Source organism: Brachyhypopomus gauderio, chromosome 2 (genome assembly GCF_052324685.1).
Source record: "Brachyhypopomus gauderio isolate BG-103 chromosome 2, BGAUD_0.2, whole genome shotgun sequence".
Lineage (NCBI taxonomy): Eukaryota > Metazoa > Chordata > Actinopteri > Gymnotiformes > Hypopomidae > Brachyhypopomus > Brachyhypopomus gauderio.
This window is the reverse complement of record NC_135212.1, coordinates 2,961,372-2,971,401: the sequence shown is the minus strand read 5'-3', so window position 1 is coordinate 2,971,401 and position 10,030 is coordinate 2,961,372. Positions and strand designations below refer to the sequence as shown.

Genomic DNA, 10,030 nt, shown 5'->3' with positions numbered 1-10,030 from the left:
TAGGAAAACCAAGTTAGCCTAACCGCTAATGGCTAATAAAATAATTTAAACAACACCTATGTATCGTAACACGTAAGTAACATTAAAGCAACGAAAAACCACAGTAAAGCAAATATTACCATGGAAGTCAAGTTTAAACTCAGAAGATCCAGTATGCCTGCCTCTCACTCCCACTAACAGAACATATACCGAACTGAACTGTTTGGTTCGGTCTGCCGATTTTATATGACTCAAAGAGCCAATCAGAAATAAGCAAGGAAATATCTTCACGCTGTAAAGCAAAATGTATTTTTGTGATTGGTTCAGAGATAATTTTAAAAATAGCTGTTGCTTGCATTGTGCTTGGGGGGGCAACGACACAATTTGGGGGGGCAATGCCCCCCTCTGCCCCCCCCCTAGCGCCGGCCCTGTTCCCGTGAAACACATTATCATTAGCGTTGTATCGGCATTATGTATTAAGTGTCCCTGATTTTCTTGTGTATGCACTTCAATAGCGCCACACATTTACATCTTTGAACCATTAGCACGGGTTCATATTGTTCCCGTGAAACACATTATCATTAGCGTGGTATTGGCGTTAAGTATGAAGCGTCCCAAAATTATGAGCTGTGAAAAGTATGAGCTGCTGTCTGTGGGTGTGTTCTTCAGTCATAATAGAAACAGAAAGACATTATCATATGTCTTTGGCATACATCAACCCAATGTTTATGATAGGACACCTTCAAAAACACAATAAGCTCACAAGACAGAATCTGCAAGCTGCAACACATCAACAAACATGAACAAAACTCAATTCTGTTGTATGTCAAATGTCTGTCATAATAAGTAAATGTAAATAAAATAATTAATATGCTCAAATATTCCTCTTTATTTTTCTCCAGCCTGATGGCTCTGATCTAAGAAATCATACAACTGGGAAAACAGTTAAAACACATAGCACATCAACCCCGAGAGGGAAATAAGGAATGCTTAAAAATTTAATAAATAGGATTTCACATGAATAGAGAATAATGTGAAAGTCCTATAGGATGTTTGTCCCGTGACCATGCTCCAGGAACTCCACTTCCCAGAATTCCCAGCACCATTTGTCTCGTTCTACTTCTACTAATTATTAGTTCTACTCCTGTACATTACTACCATGGGCTATAAAGCCTTACTACACATTCAGTGTCATTGTGAAGTACTGCTGACTATGCTGTTAAGAATCATACTGAGTGGTCATAAATGTTTTGGTCTACATGGTTTGATCTGGTTAATTTTTCACTTTTGTCTGTTGGATTAGCCTCTTTCTACTTTTACTGGTTATGATTACTTGCTGGTATTTTTGCCTCTGACTGATTTGGACTATGAGCTTGGATTATGTTTTTGTACCTTTGCTGCCACACTGGTTTTGATGCCTGGACTGTTGCAGGACAACACTGTCTAATAAAACACTCTCGTTAAAGGTGAGTCTGCATGCGTCTGTATTCTAACATGCTTCCAGCGTTACTCTGATGAAATTGTCTGAGTGTGCTGTCTCATGTCCTCTAGTGGCATTTCAAGGCAGAGGTGGGATTAATGCAAATTCATGTCACTATAAGAGGGGATGAGTCTTTCAGCTGTGCATTACCAGCCATATTGCCTAACTTGTGGCAACTTTGAAATGAGGAACAATTTACCCACTATGGAGATACATGTGAATGTGTTCTTGATTACAGTGTTTCTTCACGGTGAGCCAAAATTCATGACCAATATTTGAATAACTATTTTTTCCCACAATACTTTGCTATATTAACAGGTTTTTACTGTGACAGGTTTTCTGTGCCAGACATTTACCCAGTCTGAAGCTGTGGTGAAACGACCAGGAGAAGCTCATAAACTGATCTGTAGAGCGTCTGGATTCACACTCAGTGGGCGGTGGGCAGCTGTAGTCAGACAGGCTCCTGGGAAAGGACTGGAATGGGTTGCTACTATTGGAACATCCACATCTGAGCTCTACTATTCCCAGTCAGCCCAGGGGAGGTTCACAATCTCCAGAGACGACTCCAGCAGTCAGCTGTACTTACAGATGAACAATCTGAAGAGTGAAGACACTGCTGTGTATTACTGTGCTAGAGTCACAGTGAGAGAAAGCAGAGGCAGAGCTGTACAAAAAACACATTCACACTGTACATGCAAGAATCCTCAGACATGGAGCCTTCAAGATGTTTGTGCAGGATAAATAAGCAAATAACATTACTTGGTTGTAATATGAAAGCTTCTCCATTAGAAATTTGCTTTTAATTCCACTCAATAGGTGGCGCTAGTGTTCATGAAATGAAACATTTTAGGGAAGAGAGAGCAGGTTTAAGAACAGTTTACATATTGTTCATTTTAATTCTGCAGTAAGTTTTAATAACTGCAGTCCTCAACTGAAACTTCTCCAGTGACCACAGTTTAAAAAGTATATGGGCCACAGTATAAATATGTGAAATCAAGAAGCAGTAACAATACAGTGGACAAAACAAATCCAGGTATACTGCAGAATCCACCAATAAGGCAGCAGGCTTAGCAAAGTCTGAAGCAGATGCAAAAACAATCTGTGATCTCATACTGCTTATATGTACATCTCAACATACACACCTGAACCATACGCACCTGAACCTGAACCATGCACACCTGAACCTGGACCATACACACCTGAACCTCAACCAAACCATTTTTGGGCCAGCTGCCCAAAAATGCCTTTCACATTCGTATGTCCATCCAATATACATTTTATTACACTCACTGAAAGAAACAATTACATTTGTAATTATATATCATTCCTCATCATTGAATGTTGATTAAAGTATGTGTGTAGACTAAGCATCTCCATATTTGTATTTGAGAAGGTTTGAGAGTGTCAGTAAAAACTGACATAGCCTTTATGCAAATCACTGGTCCCTCACATAAAGCAACAGCACAGAGATGGAGTGACTGTGCTGACCTCATGAACTGTGCACAGCACATTAGAGCAGCTCCTCCCTCTCCATCAGCCTCAACACAACCCTGAGTGACCATGCTGTCTGTGGCAATACTGCTGTATCTGCTCACCAGAATGTCCAGTGAGTCTGTTTGGTTTAAGAGGCAACTATCATAACATGCCTTTCTGGATTATGGGACTGTATTGAGGTTGATGGGTGACATTACATAAATGCATGTTTTTGTTGTTTTTCCAGGTGTTCGCTGTGTTGACCTCACACAGTCCAGTGCTTTGACCATCCAACCTGGCCAGTCAGTGACCGTCACTTGTAAGGTGTCTTACTCAGTCACTGACTACGGCACAGGTTGGGTTCGGCAGCCCACAGGGATAGGTCTGGAATGGGTTGCGTACGTGAGCACTGGTGGAAGCTTATACTATAAAGATTCACTGAAACACAAATTTTCTGCTTCACGAGACACTTCCCGTAGGACAATAACACTTCAAGGTCAGAATCTGGAGACGGAAGACACAGCTGTGTATTACTGTGCTCGATACCACAGCAGCTCATCCTGGTTGTAGGAGTGTACAAAAACTCTGCCATTCGCAAATAGATCTGCCATTCGCAGAGACACCTTACACAAGAATTTGGCAATTCAGTCTGAATGTGCTAAAGGCTAAAGTACCTGTCATCTGTACAGCTAAAGTACTGGTGCCATCAGTGCACATTCCTGTTGTCCTTATATGATATGATCAAATATTTGATTAAATATTTGTACATTGCTGCTGTGATTTCACTCATTCACAATATCATAACCAGTTAACATTACTTTATCAACAGCAATATGTAAGCTTGTTCATTAGAAGGTAACAGTAGGTGGTGCTAATGTTCAGCAAATAAATGTATCTTAGGGAAGAGGAAGCAGGTTGAACACCAGGTCAAATGTGGCATGAGTGGTGTGTCCTGTGTGCTGAGAACTAAGCCTGGGTCTCTTATTCACACACTCTCATACATCCATTATTAATGTCTTCACACTGAGTAATATACCTCTTGGTTTGGTTCATTACTACATAGTAAACCATCACATTTGATGACTTTGAACGTCGCTGTCCTGATTGGGGAAAATTCACACATCTCACTGCAGACAACAAAACACAAAACTGCAGGAGCCACACTGAGAACTGTGACCGAGTTCTTACTTGTTTGACATTCACATAAATAAAACTGATATTTATTTGTAGTCCCACTAATAGTTTATCGCAGCAAGCTCCTATATTATTAGCAACAAAAACTTCAAGTAAGCTTAGTTCAGATATAGACAAAGGACACGATAGACACACACTTGAATACACAGATGTTAACAAGCACAACACATAATGCTAACAAGACTGATTTCACTTAGAGAATGGAGAAAATAGCAGTCAAACTTTTGCAGATAACACTGAACATCCTGGCCCAAATATTCAAATCAGTATTATATATTATCATCGTGTATCTAAAGATAAGAGAAAATCAATAAATGGCTTGCAAAGAGTTGCTCTGGACATGACAAATTTGTTCCCCAACACAGGATGATCCCTTTGCGATGATGTTTGAGTTCCACTTTATGCAAATGCTACTCAGTCCCTCTTCCATATAAGGGCTGTGGGGCTGAGGAGGAGGAGAGGGGCTGAGCAGCTGCATTTCACTTCCAGGTCAAATCCATCAATGTAAGATGTAAGACATTATGTCTCAAACCAGTGGTTTCAAACCACATTCTCCATCTCCTGTAAGATATCTGTGTCAAGCTACTGTGTTCACTGGATACGGCAAGCCACTGGAAAATCACTGGAGTGGCTTGACTATCAGTGTAGTGGTGGTAGCACTAATGTCAAAGACACAGTGAAGAATAAGATCAGTTTCAGCCAGGACACATCCAGCAGCACCGTGTTTTTACGTGGCCAAAACTTTGAGACTGAGGACACAGCTGTATATTACTGTGCCAGAGAGACACAGCAGTACACAAGTGCAGTAGCAGGCCTGTACCAAAACACCCCAGACAAATATCTAACAACAAATATCTAATAACAAATATCTAACAAATATCTAACAACCTTCAATAAAACCCTGTGACATCATACTGCTTACATGTTCATCTGATAACCATGAATATGTCATAACAGTTTGTTACAACAGATTCTCTTTATTGCTTTCTCTCTCTGCAAATGTAGATTCAAGGTAAGTAACTGCAGTATACTTAGGTAAGATACATAGAGATATGAAAACTGTAGTAAAGTACACGTTTCCAGGGGAACAGGATGTTTCAGACAGAGGTCCTGCATCAGCTGTGCAAGCTGTGCAAGTGCTTCACAGTGCACAGTTCAAAGTGAAGCATTTTTGCTGGCACAGCTGATGAAGTCTACTTTACTACAATTTCTCTCTCTCTTTCTCTCTCTCTCATGAAATATGAAATAAGACGTATGCAAATATCAGCATGTCACTGCCAGCACTTCTGCCTATAATACAGACACCCCACACTAAACCGTCTCTCACACCACATGTGCCCAGTTACAGGCACATACACATATACAGATCAGAAAGTCTGCTAAAAGGGGTTCATCTCTTCAGTACCATATTCCCTCCTAGAGCAATCATGAGCTGGACTCTTCTACTTCTGCTGGCCTCTCTGTCATGTGAGTGGACTTAGCTCTTCATACCAGAGTTACATTACAAACTGAAGATTTTAGTTAGACTTTAATCATGTATAATAATCTCTATTTTCCCTCTTTTCCTCTCAGGTGTCCATGGCATCAGTCTCACCTCGTCTCCTGCTCAGGTTAAGTCTCCTGGGAGCTCTGTGAAGGTGTCCTGTCAGGTCTCAGGATATGCTCTCAGTGATTATGGTACAGTCTGGATCAGACAACCACCAGGCAAAGGCTTGCAGTGGGTTGGGATCATATGGGGTGGTGGATCCATAGATTACGGAGGATCCTTCAAGAGTCGCTTCACCATCTCTAGAGACACAAACAGTAACGAGCTGTTTCAGTGACCTGGTGTCTGAAGACTCAGCTGTTTATTATTGTGCAAAGACAGCCACAACACTACAGTGGAGGGTGAGGGCTGTACAATAACTCATTTATATCTGATCTATTTACACTTATCACAGAAGATTTATTATTTAAGAAACAAATATGATGGGCTTCATAACAAAAGTCACTGTATAACATGTTCTTTTTTAAAGACACTGTGAAGAATGCAAAAGTATCTTATTGAAATAAATCTCTAGGATCTATTAAGACTCACTGAAGATAATATTCCATTTATTTATTTATGGCCCTTGTCCTGTGGTCTGCTGCTACATCAGCGTTCTTATCTGTCACTATTATTGCCATAATGTTGTTTTGCTGTATTGTGAGTTTCATTGGTTTGGTCTACATCTTTATATATTAATTGATAATGAAGACCTGTCAACCAAACTCTCTATTAGGCATTTCTCACTAAAGCCAGGAGCATCTCTGACTATCAGCTCTGCTGTATCTGGTTGTTCATTTACTGATAGCTACAGAACAGCAGGGATTCAACATGCTGGAATTGATAAACTATATCTGTGGTAGCGGGGGCTTTTAGTGTGTGTGTGTGCATTTAGCATTTAGTGTGTGTGTGTGTGTGTGTGTGTGTGTGTGCCCATGTGTAAAATGTGCACTAAGGGGTTTTAACATCTGTTAGATATAACAGATATCTAACACAACATATATATATATATATTATATATATATATATATATATATATATATATATATATATATATATATATATATATATATATATACTATATATATAACTGAATAATGTATAAAAAAAATCCATTTTGTTAAATCAGTAAGGTATGTAGTTAAGCCAGGGTCCTTCAAATGATTACAGTAACTGTCACGTTGAGGACCCCGGCCCCTCCCTTTTGGGCGTGTGTTAACTTTGTCCACATGCTTTGTCTGCGTCTGTGGATCTCCGTGGTTAGGGTTATGTCGTGTGATAATCTGTCTCACCTGTGGCTCGTCTCGTAATCACATGGGGCTAATGTGGTTTGTCTATTTAATGTGCGCTCGCACAGTGTCCTGTGCTCGTCGTTGTCTACAGTCTGCACGTTGTGTGCTGTGTGTGTGTTTATCGTGCGCTGATTGTGCAATATCTGTTGATAAAATAAAGTGACTGCGAGTAAACTACCGGACTCGTGTCTCGTCTGTCTCTCTGGCGCCACCGTCACAGTAACCTCTCCACCATGACAAGAAAATGACTAAACAATCAAATTTAATAAATTGGTTTAAAAAAAGGTTGAAGGTAAATGATCTCTGCAGTTTTATTTAACAGTTTTGTTCCAATGGTTCTGTAAAATGGTCAATAATTAAAACTGATTTATTCATATTTCAAAATACCTTTACCTTTGGCAGAGAGAAATTTCTAATAGTCATAAAATTATATCCATCTGCTATTTAAATGCATCACCCGCTGAATTATTTGAATCATCACTTTGTTAGATTATGCAAAATGACTCAGTCATCCTGTATGTATGAAAGGATCTTCATCCTTTCACCCCAGTGGAGATCACAGCAGCATCTTCAACAGAGGCCACATACAACCATGATCTACTTATCTCTGATACTGATATTGACAGCAGCAATCTGTAAGTCTCATGTAATGTCCTTGAATTTTATCAATGTAATTATTTACATTTAGCTTATTTAAATTTGTTTAAACAAGCAATTAAAATTGTATTGTATTTTTTTCTAGGTGTGAAATGTGATCTTGACCTAACTCAGCCAAGTTCATTGATTATAAAGCCAGGAGGATCTCTGACTATCAACTGTAAAGTATCAGGTTATTCAGTTACTGATGATAACTATGCGACAGGCTGGATACGGCAGCCTGCAGGGAAAACTCTGGAGTGGATCAATCACATTTGGGGGGGGTGGGGTCATTAGGAAAAAAGATTATCTGAAAAGCAATTTCAGTATTTCTAAAGATGCCTCCAGCAGCACAGTGACTCTACAAGGACAGAATCTGCAGCCTGAAGACACAGCTGTGTATTACTGTGTAAGATACTCACAGTACTGGATAAATGCAACGTACCTTGACAAAAACCTCCTGATCAGGTTAAGTCTCCTGGGACCTCCATGAAGGTGTCCTGTCAGGTCTCAGGATATGCTCTCAGTGATTATGGCACAGGCTGGATCAGACAACCACCAGGCAAAGGCTTGCAGTGGATTTGGATCATATGGGGTAAAAGGATCCATAGATTACGGAGGAATCTGTTTTATCATGTTTGCAATGTTACACATGCATTTCCAAGCAAGTAGTAAGTCTTGCATTTAGGCGTTCAAAACAGCATATCCTAGCATTGTAGGCGCCCTAAACAGTGTTTCTGAGCATAACTTAGGGCTAAAGTGGACCTTTTGAACAATGAATTGAAAAGTCATAGAAAACAGTGTTTTAATGTGTTAACAAGCGGTTTCCTGGCTGTATAAGTGCCCTAAACAGTGTTTCTGAGCATAACTTAGTGCAATAGTGCAACCTTTGATGAGTTAATTGAAAACTAAATTTTTTTTTAAACAGTGTTTTAAATACAAACCTGCAATTCTGTGGAAATCCTCTTTGATTGTCATTAAAGGTTTATGTCCAGGAAACACCACAAAACTGTACATCAAACGCTTTAATGCTAGGCTTACTTTTCGTACGTCCTCACACAGCGTAGCCTTCCCTATATGTTCCACATCTCCTACATTGTATAGAAAAGACCCATTAGCAAAAAAACGGAGCGCAATGCATAGCGTTTGCAATGATGAGAGCGGATCCACAATGTGTAAAATTAGAAATATGTGGCTTTACAATATTGTTAATGTATATTATTGACTGTGCCGAAAAACGATAACGCTCGTGGAGATATTGTCAGGTAATGACAGAATGTCAATTCTGGGTCTTATAACTCGTTCTCGACGAAGAGTGTGACGAATGATGTAAGGAATGCCACCTGATCTTCCTTAAACAGCCTCACCTGCCTTCCATCACCACGCCTCCTTTCAGTCTTACTTAAGAACTCCTCCAGCACGTCTCAGTTGCGAAGTATTGTTGACTCATGCCACATACCAAGCGTTTCTCTCTCCTGTTTGATCTCCCGTGTTCTGACCCTTGTTCGCTCCCCAGACCTCACCTCCTGCCTAGCCCTTCTGTACCTCCTGGATTCTGCTCTCCCGTTACGACCCTGGACCGTCCCGACCACCCCAAGAGAACGTTACCACTGCTAAGCGTTATGCTAGCGATTTACTGGTCATTCTCTGTATATGTGTATTATGTAAATAAAAGCGACTTACTTCCGCATTTGGATCCCTCTCCGCCTGGTCAATTCGTAACAAATGATTAGTGCTTCGAAATCCACAGGAGCCGTAAGGAAAGGACACGCCATGTTTGCTAGAGAAAAGTGTGTGTGAACCCGGGTTAGGTTTAGGTAAACCTGCCAGCGAGCAGGTTATAGCTTCAGAGTGTAAGTTGCTATAGTAACTCACACAGAGTTTAATTAATCTCGGTTTCTGGAATGGAAAACCTCGACTTTCCGTGATTTCTGAGTTAACTTACCCGGTTTTTTCGCTTAATCCGCTTTTTGGAATACCCCCCAGGAAAGGTATTTGTACACGTAATGTTTAGTAGAGTGGATTCAGGTGTGAGTAACCATGACAACCCTAGTATTCAGATGAGGCAGAGGCACTAACAACTGCAGGCACTAACAATCACCTCGTTATTAGTTAACACACTTCACCTGTGGCTGGATCCCGTTCCCATTACACATTACCCCACAGGTTCTTGCTATCGATGCTGTGCATTCCTGCCTAGACTGTCAGAAAGGCCAGACGCAGGCATCCCTTGCCCTGTGGTCTGCTGCTACATCATGCCCCGAGTTCTTAGCTGTTGTTATTATTATCTTTATGTTGTGTTGCTGCATCATGAGCTTTATTTGTTTGGTCTATGTCTTTATATATTGATTGATAATGAAGACCTGTCAATCAAACTCTCACCTTTCTATCCCTCTGTGCCACCCCCATTACAGTGAAACTATTAAATGATACTGACATTTGTAAGATGAA

The 10,030-nt window shown here is 40.3% G+C and overlaps 1 pseudogene; it reads left to right on the top strand.

Annotated features, from left to right (window-relative positions):
* The first annotated feature begins 3,058 nt into the window (after positions 1–3,058).
* On the top strand, positions 3,059–3,502 carry LOC143508974 (Ig heavy chain V region 914 pseudogene; annotated as a pseudogene).
* The last annotated feature ends 6,528 nt before the right edge of the window (positions 3,503–10,030 follow it).